The following is a 22,958-nucleotide window of genomic DNA, read 5'->3' as shown; positions in this document are numbered from 1 at the left end:
CAGTCAGCCAAGTCCTCGTGGCAGCCAGCCAGGTTTCCATGGCAGCCAGTCTAGGAGAGGAGGCCAGCGTGGGAATGTGAAGGGAGGACGTGGCAGAGGAAGTGAGAAGGACGGTTCTTCTTATCACCTAGCTGCCTCTATGGCAACGCTAAGGGACAACTCCAGTGAGGGCAGCATGCTGCGTTGGGTCATCAACTCAGGAGCCAGCCATCACCTGATGTCATCGCCATCTAGTGGTGAAATGTGGAACTGCAGGGCTGTTTCAACTGGGAAAACAGTCACTCTTGCTGATGGCTCACAGAGACATTTTTTTTTTGCAAACATAATTTTTATTGATTTCAAACCACAACAAACAAAAATAAAAATATTTACATCTTGTTATCTCAAATTTCTTTCCTTAAGAAAGATGGCAGACTACCTAAAACATTTTTTGAACTGACTGACAATATGGACTTGATTGATATTTGGAGGGCAAAGAACCCCCTGGGAAGAGAAGGAACATTCTTTTCTGAAGCCCAACTGACATGGACAAGAATTGACCAAATATGGATAACTAGAGGTCTGGCACCTAAGACAAGAAAAGTGGAAATCTGCCCGAAGACCTGTTCCGACCATAATGCCGTAAAGATGGATATGAGACTAACTCCAACCGGCTCCTTCAGATGGAAGATGAATGACAATTTGTTTAGAGATCAGGAGATTACTAAAAAGGCCCAAAAAGCTTTGAAGGACTATTTTGAGATAAACTTGAACACTACGGTGGAAAAAAGAATTATCTGGGACGCAAGTAAAGCGGTTATGAGGGGGTTTCTGATACAACAGAACACCATAAAGAAAAGAGCACAGAATGAGAAAAAAGACAAGATCCTGGAGAAAATTAAAGAATGTGAGAAGAAGCTAAGATCGAGACCGAAGTCAAAGGAGATTTTGAGAGAAATTAAACTTTATCAAGCACAATACTCTAAATTGATAAACCAGGAAGTGGAGTGGAAAGTTAAGCTAATGAAACAAAGATCATTTGAATCGGCAAATAAATGTGGAAAACTGTTAGCATGGCAGTTGAAAAAGAGACAAAAGCTAAATACGGTCACAAACTTAGAGATTGAAGGAAGAAATATTCAGAATCCAGTGGATATCAGAAAGTGTTTCCAGAGATATTTCAAACAACTATACACTCAAGGGCCGCAAAATGAGGTTGAGATAGAACAATTTTTGATAAAGAATGGTCTACCAAAGCTGTCTCAAGAAAATAGAACAATCCTGAATTATAAAATAACACAACAAGAGATCAAAGAAGCCATTCAGAATATGCAATTGGGCAAGTCTCCAGGGCCAGATGGGCTTACCTCCAAATACTATAAGTCATTGAAAGACTATCTGATACATCCATTAATGGAGGTTTGCAATGAAATTATGGAGGGAAAGAAGGCACCGGAATCGTGGAAAGAAGCTTTCATCACATTGATACCGAAACTAGAAACTGATAAGACACAACTCAAGAATTACCGCCCCATCTCCCTCCTAAATGTGGATTACAAAATATTTGCAGACATTTTAGCAAGTAGACTTAAAAAAGTTTTAAATGAAGTAATTCATAAGGACCAGGCAGGCTTCCTCCCAGGTAGACATTTGTTTGCTAACACAAGGAACATTATTGACATTTTGGAACTTTTGCAAACAAATATTAATACAAAAGCAGTGTTAATATTTATAGATGCGGAGAAGGCCTTTGATAATATTTCATGGAAGTTTATGAAGAAAAATTTGGAAGGGATGGGAGTGGGACGGGGATTTGAGAATGGGATAGACGCAATTTATTCAGAACAAAAGGCTAAATTGATAGTGAACAATGTGGTGACGGAAGAGTTCAAAATTGAAAAAGGAACATGACAAGGTTGCCCTATCTCTCCTTTGTTATTTATTTCGGTCCTGGAGGTGCTCTTGAATATGATTAGAGGGGACCGGTTGGTGGAAGGAATTCAGGTTGGAGCGAAACAGTACAAACTTAAAGCTTTTGCAGATGGCCTGGTTTTGACCCTACAGGAGCCAGAATCTAGTACGAAAAGGGTTTTACAATTGATTCAGGAGTTTGGTCAGGTGGCGGGATTTAAACTTAATAAGCAGAAAACTAAGGTATTGGGGAAAAAATTGACACCTTCAGAATCAGAAAGGTTTCAGAAAGAGACAGAGTTAAACGTGGTTAAAAAAGTAAGATACCTAGGGGTAAACATAACAGCTAAGAATCTGAGTCTATTTAAGGATAACTATGGAAAGTGTTGGTCAGAAATTAAAAGGGATTTAGAAGCTTGGTCAAGATTGAAACTTTCCTTGTCGGGCCGAATTGCTGCTATAAAGATGAATGTATTGCCAAAAATGCTGTTTTTGTTCCAGACTTTACAGATTGTGGACAAAATGGAGTGTTTTGGGAGGTGGCAAAGAGATATTTCCAAATTTGTCTGGCAGGGCAAAAAGCCCAGAATTAAGTTTAAGATATTAACTGATGCTAAAGAAAGAGGGGGCTTTGCCCTGCCAGACTTAAAGTTGTATTATGAATCAGCAGCTTTCTGCTGGTTGAAAGATTGGCTGCTTCTTGAAAACACTGATGTTTTGGATCTGGAAGGTTTTAACAATGCTTATGGATGGCATGCATATTTGTGGTATGACAAGGTTAAAAGTCACAAGGCTTTCAAGAACCATATTGTCAGGAAAGCAGTGTTTAATGTCTGGACAAAATATAAAGACTTATTGGAAAACAAGACCCCAAGGTGGTTATCACCAATGGAAGCTAAGGCCCGGAAAAGACTCAATATGGAGGCCAAATGGCCAAAATATTGGGAAATATTAGAAAAAGATGGAGATAATTGGAGGCTGCAGAGTTTGGAGAAACTAAAAGATAAAGTGCGAGATTGGCTACATTATGCTCAGATTAAAGAGGTTTTTAAGTTGGATAAAAAGATAGGATTCCAGGTGGAAAAATCAAAGTTGGAAACGGAATTGCTAGAACCTAAGACTAAGGTACTTTCAAGAATGTATAACTTGCTGTTAAAATGGAATACACAAGATGAAACGGTTAAATCGGCTATGATAAAATGGGCACAGGACATTGGGCACAATATCATGTTTGCTGACTGGGAAAGGTTATGGACCACCGGTTTGAAATTTACGGCATGTAATGCCTTGAAAGAAAATATTATGAAAATGATATATAGGTGGTACATGACTCCAGTCAAGCTTGCAAAAATATATCATTTGACTGACAATAAATGTTGGAAATGTAAAGAAGCTGAAGGAACGTTCTTTCACCTCTGGTGGACCTGCCCTAGAGTTAAGGCTTTCTGGGAAATGATATACAATGAGTTGAAAAAGGTATTTAAGTATACCTTTCTTAAGAAACCAGAGGCCTTTCTTTTAGGCATCGTCGGCCAGGGGGTGTTAAAGAAGGACCGAACATTTTTTATGTATGCAACAACAGCAGCAAGGATACTTGTCGCCAAATACTGGAAAACCCAAGATTTGCCCACACTGGAAGAATGGCAGATGCAACTGATAGACTATATGGAACTAGCAGAAATGACTGGCAGAATCCGAGACCTGGGAGAAGAGGCTGTGGTGGAGGACTGGAAGAAATTTAAGGACTATTTACAAAAATATTGTAAATTGTATGAATGTTAAGAAAGATGTAAGATTATAAATAATATGGCACCATTAACTTAGTTGAAAGGAATATGAAGATAAGTGAAAATACAAGAAAAGATAAATTTTGGATAAATATTATGCTAAAATTAAGCTTTTAAGGTTTGGGTAAAAATATCTAAAATTAGGGACACAATATTGGGAAATTATAAAATAAGAATTGAAACAAGGTGATAAATTGCTGGGTAAAATTTGATAAACTTGGAACGCAGGAACGAGAGATGTGAGGAAGTCCAAAGAAGCGAAGAAAATATGGCTATTGTAAAGTTATATATTATTTTGTCTGTTTTTTTTCTATTGTATCAAGAAAATCTTTAATAAATATCTTTTTTTAAAAAAAGACTTCCTTCAGCTTCCCCACAAATCATCCGTGCCCTTATTTGAAAAGTTTACGCAAATCCTGGTTTATATTGACATTATTTTCTCTTTTCTTCCTTTTCTCTTTAGACAATATTCCTACTTTTTCACAGAGCCTTTTTAAACCCAACTAGCGTTATCTGACCTTCACTTATGTTATCCAGATATTCCACAAATTTTCCCCAGTCATCAATGAACCTTTGGTCTTTTATATATCTAATTTTCCCTGTCAATCTGTCCATCTCCGCGTAGTCTAACAATTTTGTTCTCCATTCCTCAACCGTCGGTATGTTCTGTTGTTTCCAATTTTGAGCTAGTAGGACTCTTGCGGGCGTTGTTGCATATTGAAAAAAATTGTGAGCCATTTTTTCAATTTTTTTGATGGCTCACAGAGACAATTAACCACTGTTGGCAATGTGTTTGTTTCTTTTTTACAGGCAGAGCTGGAGGTCTACGTTGTGCCAGGAATGAAATGTTGTCTTTTATCTGTATCTGCTCTTGTAAAGGAGGGTTATAAGGTTTGCTTTGAAAATGATGTCTGTTCTATTTCCAGGGGTGGGAAACAACTGGTCAATGTTGCATGTCAGAACAACCTTTTTGTTCTGGAGACACCTCTGGAGGGTAAGGGGGACGCTGAGACAGCACAGGCGCAGTGTGCTAACATTCCCACACATGATTTGTGTGCTCACTTGTGGCACAGGAGAATGTCGCACAGCTGTTGGAAATATATCCAGAAGTTGCCCGAATTCACTGAAGGTTGTAAGATGAAAGCATGTGGTAAATTCTTGGATTGTAGGGCATGCAAAAGAGCAAAGATAAAAAGGTGCAGTTATCCCAGATCGGAGAGGGTAACCACAAGGCCTTTTGAGCTTGTGCATACAGACCTTTGTGGACCCATGCCAGTGCCGAGTCTGGGCGGGGCCAGGTATGCGCTCACGCTGACAGATGATTTTTTGAGGAACAGCTGGGTTTTCTCGCTGAAACGGAAAAGCGAGGCGGCGCAACTGATCAAAGACTGGGTTGCGGCGGTGGAACTACAGTTTTCCACCAAGGTGCAGAGCTTTCAGAGCGACCGAGGCGGAGAGTTCACCGGGTCTGCTCTGCAGAGTTTCTTCCGCCAGAAGGGAATAAGTCACAGGTTGATGGTTGCTTTTTCTCCTCAGGAGAATGGCATAGCGGAACGCAGGAACAGAACCTCCTGGTGGGCCGGAGTGTGTGTGTGCACATGCACACACAGCAGAGGGGGCTTCTCTCCCCCCCAGCCCCTCCTGTCCCCCTGCCTACCTAGGGTGCTGCCAAGAGGCAGAGGCTGGTGGCGGCAGCGGCAGAGGAAGAACAAGCAGCCCAAAAGGGCTGCTTTCAGGCTGCTCGTTCCTCCTCTGCTGCTGCCGACAGCCGCCGACAGGGACCCTCACTCGAGTATAAGCCGAGGAAGGCTTTTTCAGCATAAAAAAATGTGCTGGAAAAGTCAGCTTATATATGGTATTCCACAAAAAGGGGGAGCCCTTCAAATGGTTCCTTTCTCATGTTGCCACTCTTAGCCACATGAGAAAGGACCTTTCATGGAGGGGGCACATGAAGAAGGGCCTCAGATTATGATCACAAGATCCAGGTTGGTTCATACTGCAGTCCTGAGCCATTTAAGGTTTTATAGTTCTAGGCAAGCACTTTGAATTGGGCCCAGAAAATAACTGTCAGCCAGTGCAGTTGGGCCCAGATTGGTGTAATATGCTCAAACTACCTTGCCTTGGTGATTAGGCTTGCAGGGGAGGACAGCAGTACTCAAGCTGAGTGTTACTGACAAAGAAGTAGGTATGACTCCTTCGAAGATGAGTTTTAACTATATTTTACTTTTATCTCCTGCCTTATTGAATTGCTATCTCAGAGATAGAGCCGCTACTAATTTCTGCTGTAAATCAGGAAGCTCGGCATCTTCCCACAATAGAGCGTCTAATCTCCACTCCTGCTGATAAGTAGTTTATTGGTTTAGTTGAGCTGGAGCTAATTAAGACTTTCCAGACCTTCTCTAAGACTTTTAACTCAAGCCCTTGACTCAAGCTTTGTAAATATAATAGCTGCCAAATGACAAAGATAAAATACTGAGGCTGATAAAAGCTAATAAAAGACTGATAAAAATAATAAAAACAGCATCAACTGATGCGGAGCTCAAGTCGACGCTACCACTAACGACGCCGCCATCTTGGGACCCTTTGGAAGATGAGTTTTAACTATATTTTACTTTTATCTCCTGCCTTATTGAATTGCTATCTATCTATCTATTGATTGATTGATTGATTGATTGATTGACTTTCAAATGTGTTGTGAGCCAGCCACCCTGAGCAGTATTTGAATGAAAAGGTGGAGCACAAATAAATATAGGGTGGTGGTTTCTGTGAGCCCAAACAGGCTCACTCAGCCCATTGTGTCCTACTCAGAATCATTAGGATGGGCAAGATGAAATGAAAATGCTTTCCTCTCCATACCGAGCATGAAGCCCTTTGGAGCCAGAACTGCCATCGTTACCAGTTGTTAGAACTATAGCACTAGGTGGTGTTACCGGAAAATCCGAGGGCTCCCTTGGGTAAAAGTAAAGACACCAACCAGAGCAACTTGGAGCAAATCAGCAGCCTGTAGGCTCGGTCTTTATTGAATACTGTCACAACAGGACTCCCACCGCCCACAAGGTGAAGCAAAATGGAAGCCCCAAACAAAAGAAGACCCCAACTTTTATTAGCTTCTAATCCCCTGAGTTCCCCCCCTAGAAATACATCATAACTACATCATGACTACATTAAAAACAGGAGAGGTCAGGGGACGGGTTGCACAGGTAACCTGAGTATCATGACACCTGGCCGGTGTCCTTTCTCCCCCTCCCCATGAGTCACACGCTGGATTTGATCTTTGGATTTGAAGGTGCCATGGTCTGATCACTACGCTCTGAAAGCCAGGATTGACTTTCCACCCCCACCCTGCTTAGGTGGCGAGCCGATTTGGGCTCGCCCGCAGAGGCTGATGGACCCTGATAGATTCCGTCAAGCCTTGCGGGACCTTGCTCCCCCTGGCGACTCATTGACTGAGCTTGTTGAGGGCTGGAATACCCAGCTCCTGGCAGCCATCGATGAGATCGCACCTAAGCGCCCTCTGCGACCCTGCAGAAACCGGGCTCCCTGGTTTACCGAGGAGCTTCGGAAAATGAAGCGGGACCTCAGACGGCTAGAGCGAGTATGGCGGGGTGCCCGTGACGGAGCCTCAAGAACATCTTATAGGGTTTTTATGAAAACCTATGAGATGGCAGTGAAGGCCGCTAAGAAGTTTTACTTCTCGGCCGCCATTGCATCCGCTAGCTCTCGCCCGACGCAATTATTTAGTATAATTCGGTCTTTAACGTCCCTTGAAGGACAGCCAAATTTAAATAACAATCTGACACACAGCTGTGAGGCATTTGCGACCGTTTTTGCGGAGAAGGTCCTGTTGCTCCGCCATGACCTCCCTGCCAATTTGGATACAATAAAGGAACTGGAGGCCCCTTGACTGTCCTCGGGTCCAGTATTGGACCACTTTGACCGGATATCTCCAGCCGATGTGGACAGACTCCTCCGAGCTGGAAAGCCCACCACCTGTCCTCTTGACCCGTGCCCGTCATGGCTGATCAGAGCGTATCCAGATGAGCTGCGGGCCCCCCTGGGGGATATTATCAATTTGTCCCTTGGCACCGGGATATTCCCAGGGGAACTGAAGGAGGCAGTGGTGCGTCCGCTCTTAAAGAAAACATCATTAGATCCATTAGATCTATCCAATTACCGCCCGGTCTCGAATCTTCCATTCCTGGGTAAGGTGATTGAGAGAGCGGTTGCTGAACAGCTTGGTAGGTTTCTGGATGAAGCATCTGCTCTGGATCCATTCCAGTCCGGCTTCCGCGCTGGTCATGGGACCGAGACGGCTCTGGTCGCCCTAACAGATGATCTCCGCAAGCAGCTGGATCGAGGCGGGTCGGGGCTGCTGATTCTTCTAGATCTGTCAGCAGCCTTCGACATGGTCGATCACGAACTCCTGGACCACCGCCTTGCCGACGTGGGGATCCAGGGCACAGTCCTTCAATGGCTGCGCTCGTTTCTCTCTGGTCGGGGACAGAGGGTGGCGCTTGGGGGGGAATTGTCATCGCGCCACTCCTTGGTGTGTGGAGTGCCTCGGGGTGCGATTCTCTCCCCGATGCTTTTTAACATCTTTATGCGCCCCCTCGCCCAGCTTGTCCGGAGTTTTGGGCTGGGTTGCCATCAGTATGCTGATGACACCCAACTCTATCTGTTGATGGATGGCCATCCTGACTCGGCCCCAGACACACTGACCAGATGTCTGGAAGCTGTGGCTGGATGGTTACGTGGGAGCCGGTTGAAGTTAAATCCTTCGAAGAGAGAGGTCCTCTGGCTGGGGCGGGACGATATGGGATTGAGGGGGCAACTCCCATCTCTTGTGGGGGTGTAATTAGTGCCAGCACCGTCCGTTAAGAGTTTGGGTGTAATCTTCGATACCTCCCTCTCTATGGAGGCACAGATTACAGCTATAACAAAGGCGGCATTTTTTCATCTCCGCCAAGCTAAGCAGTTGGCCCCTTATCTCTCTCGCCCTGACCTAGCCACTGTGATCCATGCAACGGTCACCTCCAGACTGGATTATTGTAACTCGCTCTACGTGGGGCTGCCCTTGAGACTGACCCAGAAACTCCAGCGGGTGCAGAATGCCGTGGCGAGATTCCTTATGGGGTCTTCGCTGCGAGATCACATTCATCCGGTACTATACCAGCTGCACTGGCTCCCGGTGGAGTACAGGATCAGGTTTAAGGTGCTGGTTTTAACCTTTAAAGCCCTATACGGCCTAGGACCCTCGTACCTACGGGACCGCCTCTCCTGGTATGCCCCACAGAGAAACCTACGGTCTGCAAATAATAACATCCTCAAGGTCCCAGGCCTCAGAGAGGTTAGGCTGGCCTCAACTAGAGCCAGGGCTTTCTCGGCTGCGGCTCCAATCTGGTGGAACGCTCTGTCACAAGAGACTAGGGCCCTGCGGGACCTGACATCTTTCCGCAGGGCCTGCAAGACAGAGTTGTTCCACCAGGCCTTTGGTCAGGGCGCAGCCTGACTCCCTCCTCTGGCAACCTGCACAGAATTTTGCTTAATCGGTTGCCATCAATTTGATTTTAATTATTTTTTATAATGAAATATTTTTAGAATGTGTGATTATTTGACTGTTTGATTATTTGATTGTTGTTAGCCGCCCTGAGCCCGGCTTCGGCTGGGGAGGGCGGGATATAAATAAAAATTATTATTATTATTATTATTATTATTATTATTATTATTATTATTATTATTATTTCCAGAAGACAAAAGGGTAGGCGCAGTTTCCTGCCCCCTGAGGGGGAATCCGATCACTGTTCTTTTCTCATAGTCCATGTTGAATCCACTCGTGTATGCAGTCCGTTGTGTTCCTGATAGTCTTCTGTCTGAGCCCATCAAGATGACTATCAAGGTTGCCATGTCAACCGGGCAGGGCTGCAGAGTACGTGTCCTCTCGCTCAAGGGATTATGGCTGACCAGTGTCAAGCCACCCCCCTTTGATAGTCCTTGTTGTATAAAGTAAAATAAAAGTGGTCTGGTGTAAATCCGACGTACGGCTGATTTTTAATGAATTTATAACGAAAACTGTCAAAAGGAGTTCAAAGATAGGTTCACTTCCGGAAGTAACTTGCTACATTTTGATAAGATTAGTCACAGTCAATTAAACCCAAAAACTTTGTATTGAGAGCTGTCAAAGTATAGAGAAGGGTGCACATTAGCCTGCAGTACCTGCATAGCCGCCACAAGGGGCGCTGTTCGGTAGCGCTGATTGGTTGAAGCGGCAGCCGATTGACCTCGAGTTCAGGGAATTGGTCTACCCATTAAAAGAATAGGGCGAAGAAGGGTTGATATAGCAAAAGGGTTCCAGTACGGAGAGCTGTCAAAGTAGCGCTTCCTTATTTACGGAAGGCTTTTTAGGGGATGCCCCTCTAAAAGGGGCATCTCCGGGGTCAGGGAAGGTGGGAGGTGTGTGTGTGGTGCTTGTGCATTACATTGTAATGAAGGGAGGGGTCTCCTGCTACAGTGGGAATGTGTTTTTGTTTCTACAGTTGCTTAAGTGTCTTCTAGTGGGGAAAGTACAGCAGCGTGACAGTGTCTAAAATTATCCCTCTTCTCCAGTATTGTTATCTCTGAAAGGAAGAACCCCCACAGCCGGTCTCTGCCATTCCCACCAGTGATCCACCTCTTGCCTCTGTACCTCAGGTGGAACTGCAACCTTTGTGGTTCACTCTTCTGGGAAAGCCACAGTCAAAGGTGACACTGCTTTCCCACAGGTGGCTCTATCCTTGGTGTGCCTGAAAAGGACCTTCCACTTGCCAGAGATTATGTTTGTCTCAGAAGCAGCATCAGAAGAGGGTTGGCTCCCTCAGAGTGTTTTTTTTCTTTCCCCACATTTTTCACCTTCCATAAATGGTGGCAGTTTGTAATTAAATCAGGCTCTCTAGTCAGGCCTTGATCACATTTATGTCAGCAACCAGGAAGAGTGTTCCTTATTTTTATGTGTATATATTATTATATTAATTCATAATTGCCTGCTTTTCCATGGCTCAGGCCCAAGTCAGTTCAAAGCCAGCCATGGCACTTCCAGCTGTAATCTTGAGGTTTCAGTTCAGCAGAGATAAGCATATCTGCAGATATTGTTCCAAGGAAGCATCTTCGCAAATGTGGCCAGCCCTGAACAAGCTCCATCCTGCCCTGGCTCAGCTAAGGAACCCTGCCCACTGCTTAGTGGCAGTGAGGGCCACCGAAGATGTCAGTGTCAATACTCTGTTCTCATGCCTCTGCTCTTGCTTTGTGAAAAATAGGAAAAGCAGTGGTGGACTGGGTGGAAGCTTTCTCTGTGCTTTTTGTTTTTTATTATGTGCAGATAAACTGGGGGAATTTTGTCTCCAAGTAGCCTAGAGGCACACATGCCAGTTGGAATTCACTTTAACATTATTTGGGCTGGGGTGTGCGTGTGTGTGTGTGAAGCCAGATAATGCCACTTAAACTTGACATTTGCAATCTCACATTGATTTATATTAAATCTTATCAAAATAGTGGGAAGGCTTCACCATCTCCCGAGGATCTGTCATCAAGATAACTTGCAAGGGATAAAAATAAGTTCTCCCTCTCCTATAAATAGCTGCAAGTAATGGCTTTAGCAGTTCTAACAAGATAATCAATTTAAACACAGGGAGCAATTTTTATTTTCTTAGACCAACCGTAGAGGATGGTGGTCAGTTTGAAACGGGGATCCAGCCATTCCACTACAATTTTTCTAATCCAGATGTCAAAACAAAACCTTCAAATGTGTCTAAGCCACAGACCTCAGCCAGCCACCTTGGCCATTCCAGTCACGGGAGTGAGGCGGGATCTTGCTCAGTGCCTCAGATAGGCTGCCCTTGTCCGTAGATGACAAGAATGGGGAAACAGGGCTGACTAGAACTGCTGGGAGTCTTGCGGTTGTGTTTTCAGATTTGCCACTGCAGCCATCTCTCAGGATACGATCCCCACATAAAGTGGGGCTGGCTGGGGATTTGGTGCAGTCCCCTGTTTGGGCAAAGGGGTTTTGAATAGCTAGTCTGCACTGGAGGGGTTGGAGAGCTGCCTGTGTTCAGTGGGCCTCAGTGGAGTCAATGGCTGACTCCCCATTCCCAACACATCCCTGGGGTGGGTGCCTCCCCCCCCCCCCACACACATGGAAGGGTGTATTAAGCAGAAGTCAGGCCCGTGACTAAAGCTGTGCTGTTGAGGAAACAAAGTTTTGATATCATGGAAATCCACTTTGATTTCGGCACCTTTTCTTAATGGATAAATCAAGGGACCTCTGCCTCACTGCCAAATTTCTAAACTGCCCAAATGGATATTGGTAATTTGTCTGTGTTCTCAATATTGTTTATAAAGTATAAAATGAGTGAGAAGTGCCTTGGAGTAACTTCTCCCTCCTCCTCCTCACTGCATTAAAAACAACAACCGCAACAACCTTTGCTGGGAGATTGCTGATCGCCTGCCAAGAGGCAGATTTCTTTAGGTCGCTACCCCCTGTGCATGATAATGAGCAAAAGACTTAACACTTTTCAAATAGACCCTCCCTATTAAAACAGTGGCTCAGAGCTGAGGCTCCGCAAGCACAAATAAAAAGAACGGTGGCTTTGCTGATCTGCCGCAGCTTGCGGCAAAATGGTTTTTAAAAGATCTTCTAACCAGAGTAGATAATATCCACAATTATCCAATAGTGCTTCATTAGGAGGAGGATTATTTCATTGTGGAGGGGCAGCTTGTGACAGCGAGAGTATTTAATGATATTGGAAAGCTGTTACTTTCTTTTTTAAAAAAAAAATTTTTTATTAAGTTTCCATTTACCAAATTAAACATATCATACCAATTAGTCCAAATTGTATCAATACACATCATAAAGTCCAAATGTTTTCCAAATTAAATTTTTTTGTGGGGGGTACCCATGCTTCTCGATCGGCAGGAGTCCAATCATCCATATTTCTGCTGCTTTCATGTTTCCTTTTTTTAAAAATTATATTTTTATTGGTTTACAAATACAAAAAAAGAAAACAAAGTTGTACATTCAAACTTCTTAATTACCTCTGCATTCCATTTTTTTGACTTCCCTCAATTTGTCTGAACTTCCTTCATTTTATAACTTTTAACACAATCCTACTTATTGTTATTTATTCTGGTAGCTTCAATTCATTGTTTATACTTATTATTAGATTTTCACATCACAAAGCTTCCTTAAAACTTACAAATGTAATCTGGTTATCATTTAGTTTTTGCAAATATTGAATAAACTTCTCCCAATCTTCTGTAAATCTTTGATCTCGTCGATTCCGAATCCTTCCTGTCATTCTGTCCAATTCCGCATAGTCCATCATTTTGGCTCTCCAATCTTCTATTGTAGGCAGCTCCTCTTGTTTCCATTTCTGGGCCATCAATATTGTTGCTGTAGTCACTGCGTTCATGTTTACAATGATGTTTTCAGTCCCATCTTCTCAACTCTTTGTCGTTACTCATTTTCCTTTTCAGTCACCTCCGAGTTCTCTCCACAAGTGGATTGAAAGAAAAAGTCTTATTTATATCTCTGTGTGGGCTTTGTAATGCTCTCTTGTAGATCTCTCACAGAAATCCAATAGTCCAGGCTTTCGTTTGAGCAGACATTCGCCATCTTGCCACTCCGATGAAATACAGTCTAAATGTCCGCTCATTAACTTTCCAGATCCGCTGCATCATAATTAGTCTCTCCTGGAGGATAACAGCCCTTTCAAATTTACGATCCCAGCCTGATAACGGATCCACGGCTCTTCCTCCCTAAGACCATATATCATGCAGCAAAGGTCTGCCTGTCCATATCGGGTCACATTTCTTGCTCCTTCACAAAGAGAGCCTCCTTTCTTTCCAAATCTTTCACAAAACAAAACCTTTAATTCATGTTATTTTTTCCCCCACACAGTTCATTTTTAATCCCACTTGCAAATTGGTCGTTGAGACGGTTCCTTAAGGGGGAGGGTTGTTAGGTAATCACATGAAAAAATAAAAAGTCTCCTCCCCCTTTCCATTCCGTTCCACCTACCAACATGTCTGCGATTCTCTGATGTTATCTCTGTTCCTTCCGTCCTTCCGTCCCAATCTTCTTCATCTCAGTGGTAAGATTATTAGCAGATAAAAACACTCCAGACCTCTCTTGAAGCATGTGCGTTTACTTCTCCAATTTTTTCTTCTTTTTAAGCAACACAACCAGGCTCGCTCCTGAAAGCAGCTGGCAGGGAGCTCCGAGCCTGTACGAGGGCTTTCCGCCCAGTGCCTCTCACCCCCTCCTTCATCCGAACTCGGGGGTGGTTTATGGCAACCGCGGGCGAGGGCAGCATCTTCCCCTTTCCCTGGGAAGATGAGGGAGACTGATTTACTGATTTACTCCTCATAATCAGCCTCTAATTACCATGTGCAAGCTGGATAGATGGTATTGGCAGCCATCTTCCAAGGCGCCCCTAGCGGCCCCCTGGAAAGCTGTTACTTTCAACTACAAGAAAACTCAGAAGGGAGGGACTAGAGGAAGTCAACCAAGATGTTTAAAAGGTTGGATTTGTAAAGAATTAGGTTTGTTGTTATTGTTTATCTGTCTATTGTTCCTTTTTTCTTCTTTCATTCATTGATGTATTTGTGTGTGTGTGTGTGTGTGTGTGTGTGTGTGTGTGTGTGTGTGTGTGTCATTCTGCTTTGTGGTTTTTGTTATTATTGTGGAAAATCTAATATTTTTTTATTTAAAAAAAAAAACAAGTATTTTTCGCCTTGTGCTGTAATTTCCACTGCGATGTATCTTCCCGCCTCATCTTTAAAAATCAATTTTGGGTTCCATTTTTCCTTAACATAGAAAACCACTCCTCTTTTTTTCACTTTGTCTGAAGAAATAAATTCTTGACCAAGTTGTTTATTCAATAAGATTTTTCTGTGTATTCTTGTAATATGTGTTTCCTGTAAACAAATTACATCCAAATTCTGCTTTGCCGAAACATGATAAACCTGCCTCCTTTTCTGAGGGGAATTTAAGCCATTTACATTCCAAGAATAAATTCTCAAAGCCATAATGGTGAATTAAGGGGTCAATGCTCCCACCCCAGCAACTGTGGGCTTTCCAATCCAAGTTCAACCGAGGGCTTTTGCAGAAATCTGTCTTTCTCTCCAACGGACTTATATATTTTTTATTTTATTATTAAATAACACAAGAATGTCAAAAACCCAGCCATTCTCTTTTTGTTGGGATGTTATTCCCTTTCCAGTAGCTATCAATATTCTCGCTTTAGGAATATCTTTTCCCAAAATTCCTAATAGGTAAGCTTCTGCTCTCTTACTGTGTGAGACCTTTATCAATTTTTTCACCTCTTCATGGATCATGTCCCAGAAAGTTTTAGTCTTTAGTCTTTGGACATGTCCACCACATATGGTACAGAGTGCCCTTCATCTTGTTACATGTCCAGCATTTATTGCTATTTGTTCTATTCATTTTTGATAATCTAGAATCATAGAATCATAGAGTTGGAAGAGACCACAAGGGCCATCGAGTCCAACCCCCTGCCAAGCAGGAAACACCATCAGAGCACTCCTGACATATGGTTGTCAAGCCTCTGCTTAAAGACCTCCAAAGAAGGAGACTCCACCACACTCCTTGGCAGCAAATTCCACTGTCGAACAGCTCTTACTGTCAGGAAGTTCTTCCTAATAATAATAATAATAATAATAATAATTTATTATTTATACCCCGCCCATCTGGCTGAGTTTCCCCAGCCACTCTGGGCGGCTCCCAATCAGTGTTAAAAACAGTACAGCATTACATATTAAAAACTTCCCTGAACAGGGCTGCCTTAAGATGTTTTCTGAATGTCAGGTAATTCTTTATCTCTTTGACATCTGATGGGAGGGCGTTCCACAGGGCGGGCGCCACTACCGAGAAGGCCCTCTGTCTGGTTCCCTGTAGCCTCACTTCTCGCAATGAGGGAACCGCCAGAAGGCCCTCGGCGCTGGATCTCAGTGTCCGGGCTGAACAATGGGGGTGGAGACGCTCCTTCAGGTATACAGGACCGAGGCCGTTTAGGGCTTTAAAGGTCAGCACCAACACTTTGAACCGTGCTCGGAAACGTACTGGGAGCCAGTGCAGATCTCTCAGAACCGGTGTTATGTGGTCCCGGCGGCCACTCCCAGTCACCAGTCTAGCTGCCGCATTCTGGATTAATTGCAGTTTCCGGGTCCCCTTCAAAGGTAGCCCTACGTAGAGCGCGTTGCAGTAGTCCAAGCGTGAGATAACTAGAGCATGCACCACTCTGGCGAGACAGTCCGCGGGGAGGTAGGGTCTTAGCCTGCGTACCAGGTGGAGCTGGTAGACAGCTGCCCTGGACACAGAGTTAACCTGCGCCTCCATGGACAGCTGTGAGTCCAAAATGACTCCCAGGCTGCGCACCTGGTCCTTCAGGGGCACAGTTACCCCATTCAGGACCAGGGAATCCTCCACACCTGCCCGCCTCCTGTCCCCCAAAAACAGTACTTCTGTCTTGTCAGGATTCAACCTCAATCTGTTAGCCGCCATCCAACCTCCAACCGCCTCCAGGCACTCACACAGGACCTTCACCGCCTTCACTGGTTCTGATTTAAAGGAGAGGTAGAGCTGGGTGTCATGTGCATACTGATGAACACCCAGTCCAAACCCCCTGATGATCTCTCCCAGCGGCTTCATATAGATATTAAAAAGCATGGGGGAGAGGACAGAACCCTGAGGCACCCCACAAGTGAGAGCCCAGGGGTCTGAACACTCACCCCCCACCACCACTTTCTGGACACGGCCCAGGAAGAAGGAGCGGAACCACTGTATGACAGTGCCCCCAGCTCCCAGCCCCTCTAGACGGTCCAGAAGGATGTTATGGTTGATGGTGTCAAAGGCCGCTGAGAGATCCAGCAGAACTAGGAAACAGCTCTCACCTTTGTCCCTAGCCTGCCGGAGATCATCAACCAGCGCGACCAAGGCAGTTTCAGTCCCATGGTGAGGCCTGAATCCCAATTGGAAGGGATCCAAATGGTCCGTTTCCTCCAGGCGTGCTTGGAGTTGTTCAGCAACCACCCGCTCAATCACCTTGCCCAAGAATGGCAAATTTGAGACTGGGCGATAGTTGGCCAAATTGGCCGGGTCTAAAGATGTTTTTTTAAGAAGCGGTTTAATGACCGCCTCTTTCAGCGGGTCTGGGAAGGCTCCCTCACAGAGGGAAGCATTCACCACCCCGCAGAGCCCATCGCCCAGCGCTTCCCGGCTCGCTTTTATCAGCCAGGATGGGCAAGGATCAAGGAGACAGGTGGTCGGTTTCACTCGTCCAAGCAGCCTGTCCACATCCTCGGAGGTAGCAGATTGGAATTGATCCCATATAACAGGACCAGACAGAACTCTAGCACTCTCCCGCCCTGGCCCTGCTCCAACGGTGGAGTCTACCTCCTTCTGAATCTGAGCGATTTTATCTGCAAAAAACTTTGCAAAAGCATTGCAGGAGATCTTGGGGTCCCTACCAGGCCCCGGTAGTACAGGTGGTTCCGATAAACTGCGAACCACCTGAAAAAGTCTCCTGCTGCTGTTTTCTGTGGATGCAATGGAGGCGGCGAAGAAGGCCCTCTTCGCCGTCGCCATTGCCACTTGGTAGGCTCGACGTTGAGCTCTAACCCGTGTCCGGTCTGATTCAGAATGAGTTTTCCGCCACCGGCGCTCTAGCCGTCTCAACGATTGTTTCATCACCCTCAGCTCCGGGGAAAACCATGGGGCTGTCCGGGCTCCATGCAATCGGAGAGGGCGCTTTGGAGCCAGACAGTCAATTGCCCTGGTTAACTCCGCATTCCAGCGTGCCACCAGGGAATCAGCTGAAAGGCCATCAACTTGGGATAAAGCATCCCCTACCACTCTCTGGAAGCCAATTGGATCCATTAAGTGGCGGGGGCAGACCATCCGAATCGGTCCCACCTCCCTGCGGAGGGGAAGGGTTGCGGAGAAGTCCAGTTGCACCAGGAAGTGATCTGACCATGGCACTTCTTTTGTTTCGCTTTTAGTTAATGTCAGATCACCAACATCCGTAGAGGTAAACACCAAGTCTAAGGCATGTCCGTGGCTATGAGTTGGGCCAGACTTATTCAGGGACAGCCCCATGGAGGCCATGCTTTCCATGAAGTCCCGAGCGGCCCCTTGTAAGCTCGTGTCGGCATGGATGTTAAAATCCCCCAGGACAACCAAGCTAGGTGTCTCCAGGAGCATATCCGCCACGACCTGAAGCAGCACGGGCAGGGAATCCTTGGTGCAGCGGGGAGGTCGGTACACCAGTAGGAATCCTGTACTGCCCCTATTGCCCAACTTCCAGAACATGCACTCAGAAAACTGGGTCTTCCCAATAGGACGCCTGGTGCAGACTAATGACTTCCTAAAAATCACTGCAACCCCCCCTCCCCGCCCACATGACCTGGGTTGCTGTGCGTAAGAGAAACCTGGTGGGCAAGCAGCGGCAAGGACAGGCCCATCTGCTTCATCCAACCAGGTCTCTGTCACACATGCCAGGTCAAATCCTCCATCCACAATCAGGTCGTGGATGGCAGTGGTTTTATTCATCATTGACCTGGCATTGCACAGCAACACTTTCAGGTCATGTGGGTTTCCCTTGCTGATTACTGTATCCTTCCGGTCAGGACCAGACCTGGAGGCAGGGATAGTCCTCAAACAACGACTAAACCTGCCTCCTCGGTAATGACATGGTCTGGTCTTAGCATAACTCCTCCTCCTGCCCGTAATCACTGAGATTGGGTGTCCCAATACATCTCCCCCTGTGGAACCTGCCCCACCCAATCTATTGGCTGAGGCCCACCCCCAAGCAGCCATGACCCTTCCCCTTAAAAGTCAAAATACAAACTATATAATAATTTAACAGAATAATAATAATAATAAAACAAAACAGAACAGAACAAAACAAAACAAAGCAAGGAACAATAGTGCTGACTCAGTGCTTATCCCACCCCAAGCAAAAATAAGATAATGAAATAATATAATATTATAAAAAACAACAACCACCATTTAAAGTGCTGCAAATTAAAAGCGATTAAAACATTTAAAACCATTTTGTCCATTGCTGCCGGTAGCTGCTCAGGCCTCTAAACTGTAGTGGTAGTGCAGGCCCCGCCCCCTAGGCCGGATGGAGTTGGCAGGAGAGGGAGCGGTCTTCCCAACACTCACGCAAGCAGCAGCAGCAGCCTAATGTTTAGGTGGAATCTTCTTTCTTGTAGTTTGGATCCATTGCTCCGTGTCCGCTTCTCTGGAGCAGCAGAAAATAACCTTTCTCCCTCCTCTATGTGACATCCTTTTATATATTTGAACATGGCTATCATATCACCCCTTAACCGCCTCTTCTCCAGGCTAAACATGCCCAGCTCCCTTAGCCGTTCCTCATAAGGCATTGTTTCCAGGCCTTTGACCATTTTGGTTGCCCTTCTCTGGACACGTTCCAGTTTGTCAGTGTCCTTCTTGAACTGTGGTGCCCAGAACTGGACACAGTACTCCAGGTGAGGTCTAACCAGAGCAGAATACAGTGGCACTATTACTGTTAGGATACTGCCATCACTGCCTCCACGCCGACTCCGGACTCCGGACGTCCATCGACCTCCCGTAGATACAGTATCAGCAATTAGCGACATGAGCTCCAGAAAATAGCCTTCCACATTCCAGAACTGATGCACGCTTTATCAGCAGAATTCACACAGCGAAAGTTGCACTCAGGAGGGGCTTCCGGGAGGCGGCGCATCCGGCAATGGCTGCCCTCTTCTAACTGCAAAGAGGGAGCTCCGCAGTAACGGGTTGTCCGCTACGGCGAAGCGGAGACCCACATCAGAAAACCACAGGCAGCGAAAGCCTGTGGCCGTGGGACTCGGCGGGCACCAGGAGCGCCCCCCGAAACGTAGAAGGGACCTCGTAAGAGGTCCCTGAACGTGGAAGGGATGGCGCGGTGCTGTGAGTCAATCGCTCTTTCTGTGGAGTGAAGCCGCGTAGCTGCTGTCGGCGAGCGCTGTCCTCTTTTCCTGGGAACATCCGATCCGAAAACAACAACTCGTGAGTAAGAAAAGAAAAGAAAGATTTGGAGGCTAAATTATTGCTAATTCGGCTAAAAGCGAGAGACGAAACCAGGAAGTCCGTCTCTGGCCACTGCTTAAGATTTAAAGCAAAGACTTTAAAGTTTGGAGCTTTTGAAGAGGTGTTAAAAGGCAATTGACTCTTACATCTGCATAAGTCGCTTTGGGATTTAACCCTTTAGAAGCTTTATTTCGTAACATGAACTGTGTTTTACCTTTTCTGCTGGATTTACAAATTGACAGAGAACCCCAGGCAGGCGGACTGCCTAGATAACAGAACTGTCAGATTGCAAGTTTTTGATACTTTGTTGCTTGGAGCTGCTACAAGCTGAGCTTTAGTGGAATTGCTACATTGAATTGCTCTATCCTGCACTTATTGAGACTTTGTTATATATTGAGACCAACTCTGCTAAATACAAGGAAACTGAAGGTTTTTTGGAAATCAAAGGCTGTTTGGACATTGTTTTTGAAGTTTATGGAATTTGGAAGAATTCTGAAGTTTTAAAAAATTGACATTAATAACCTGACTTCTTCCCTCTAATTTAAATGAGCTCCCTCTAGAGGACTTTGGATCTACAAACATATGTGACTTTCCTTTCTGTTTCCTTTCCTCTTACTTGGTTGTTTACTTTATGGGCTTGTGGATTCTCATGGGAATATACTCAATCTGACCTTGACTCAGACAGAATTGGAATGAGTGGCTCTGGGAGACCAGCAAGAGCGGCTAAAGGAAAAAAGCAAACAACCTTGAATTTACTTTCACAGCCGCGCAGATCATCTGTCCCTGATGTTTTGGAATTAGAAGAAACTGAGCAAGAAGATATGGCAACAGGTGGATCTGCTTCAGTATTAGACAAAATACTTGAAAAACTGGAAGGCTTAGACAAAAAAGTGGATGAACAAACGGTAAAGATTGATCAGACCAGAGACAGTGTCAACAAATTAACTGAACAAGTCACCTTGAACGCACAAGCAATTGGCAATTTATCTGAATTCACTGTAGAAAATCGGAAATTGGCAGAGGAAGCCATCCAGAAAACTGTGGCACTGGAGCAGGAGGTAAGACCGCTGCATAAGCAGGTTGGGGAACAACAGGCCTATCTGTCCATGATTGAACTTCGGGCCTGGGAAAATAACTTAAAATTGAGGTTTATACCAGAACTTGAACCCGAACAAGGGAACTTAATTGAGTTTTTGACAAAGGAATTTTCCAAGTGGTGGCCTTTGGAGGAAGAAAAGGACTTTAAAATTGTGACTGCCTTTAGACTGGGAAAATCAACAAGGAAAGACAAGCCTAGAGATTGTTTGATTACTTTGAGATGCAAGGAGGAAAGAGACAAAATATTAGGGCTACATTACGGAAAGTCACTTGAAATTTTGGGCAAAAGAGCAGAGATTTATAAGGATATTCCAAAACAACTTTTGGACCTTAGATCCACCTACTTTGAACTAGTCAGGCTACTGAGGAGCAACTCAATTATCTTCAGGTGGGAATTTCCCCAAGGATTATCATTTACGTTTAGAGGGAAGAAGGTGAAAATTAAGACAGCTGAAGACAGAGATAAATTTTTGAACACCTACGGAGAGGACCTTCAGAAAGGGATTGAAAGACCTCCAGGGGCTGGACCACAGCTTGAACCTACACCTACACCTTCGGGGTCTGAAGACCAGGACAAAAAGATACCACCACCAGGGCAATAACAGATTTGTCCAGGATGTCTCTGCAACTTCTAAGTTGGAACATAAATGGCGCCAACATCCCGGAGAAAAGGAGAAGGATATTTCATATTTTGAAAAAAGAACAATTGGACATTATTTGCTTGTAAGAAACACATGTGACTAGGCTACACAGAAAAGTGCTAATAAACAAAAGATTAGGCCAAGAATTTATCTCATCGGATCGAGTAAAGAAAAGAGGCGTGGTGATATATGCAAAAGAGAGCCTGTCACCAAAATTTCTATTTAAAGATGAACAAGGGAGAATCCTGGCAATTGAGATTCAGACTCAAGGAGAAAAGTTTTTGATATTAGGAATTTATGCGCCTGTCAGGGGTTCAGGAGCAGAGGCACAGGGGAAGGAGGAAGCGGAGAGCGAAGGGGAACAATCCGAAGGCAGTGTAGGTGAGGATGACAGTGGGGCAAGAGATTCCATGAGTCTGTCCAGTGATTCGGAAGATTCCCAGAAGGGGGCACCGATAGCCAGAGCAGGGGGGGTCCCGGGGGGGACGCACCAGAAGCAAGGGACCAGCGGTGACTCCCAAAGCAGCAGCTGGAGATCGGGACCAGCTTCCCCACTGGAGCGTAGCGGGGGGGAAGGGTCCCATGTGTCAGGGCCGGCTTCCCCTCCAGGGGAAAGAGAAGATGAGTCAGGGCTGACCACGCCCCTATCGCTGAGTGAGGGAACAGAGGGGAAGTCAGAGCCAGCTAGCCCTGGCACTCTTGAGAGATGAGATGTAGATGGCGGCTGTAACAACTTCTCCTCCGTGAACCCTCCTGGATTACAAACCTTTTATAGCCTTTTACAGCCTTTTATAGCCGTTTTTATAGCTGTTTTTATTAGACTTTTAATTATTTTACCTCTGTTAGAAGTTTTTAACCGTTTTATCTCTACTGTTGGCCAGTCGTGGCCAATATACGTATTAACAAGGATACTCAAACCTTCTGCTGAGAAAGCCTGCTGCTGATTAGAAACGCCGCCTTGAAGACCGGGTTATGCTGAGCAGCGGAGGAGGAGTAGCAGAGGAGTTGTGTCCACAAAAGATAAGTTCTCTTTTTATCTCCGTTTATCTCTACTTTTAACCTCCGTAGTCAGTGAGTCAGCGACAAATGGGTCATGGCAAGCGTCCAAGATCTGCTGAGAATGGTTGTTCACCTCCAAGAGTAAAGCAGTCAAAGCTTGAATCTCCCTCACCACCTACTAACAATAACAGCCAAACAGAGCAAGTAATTGTTTCTGCTGTCGAAACATACAACCGCTTTTGGCCTCTGTATGATCAAGGGGAGCTGGAAAAGCCAGTTGATCCAGGAGGGGATGGAAGCCATAGGGAAGCCCTCCTCCCTGACACCTTAATTACACCTTCGCCGTCACTAAAACAGGACGCACCGGGGCAAACTGCCCATGAATCAGTACCTGATCAAATACAACTAGTAATCAGGACTTTAAGCTTCATTTTC

The sequence above is a fragment of the Podarcis melisellensis genome (genome assembly GCF_964234715.1).
Source record: "Podarcis melisellensis genome assembly, chromosome: W".
NCBI classification, from domain to species: domain Eukaryota; kingdom Metazoa; phylum Chordata; class Lepidosauria; order Squamata; family Lacertidae; genus Podarcis; species Podarcis melisellensis.
Note: the sequence above shows the minus strand (reverse complement) of the source record.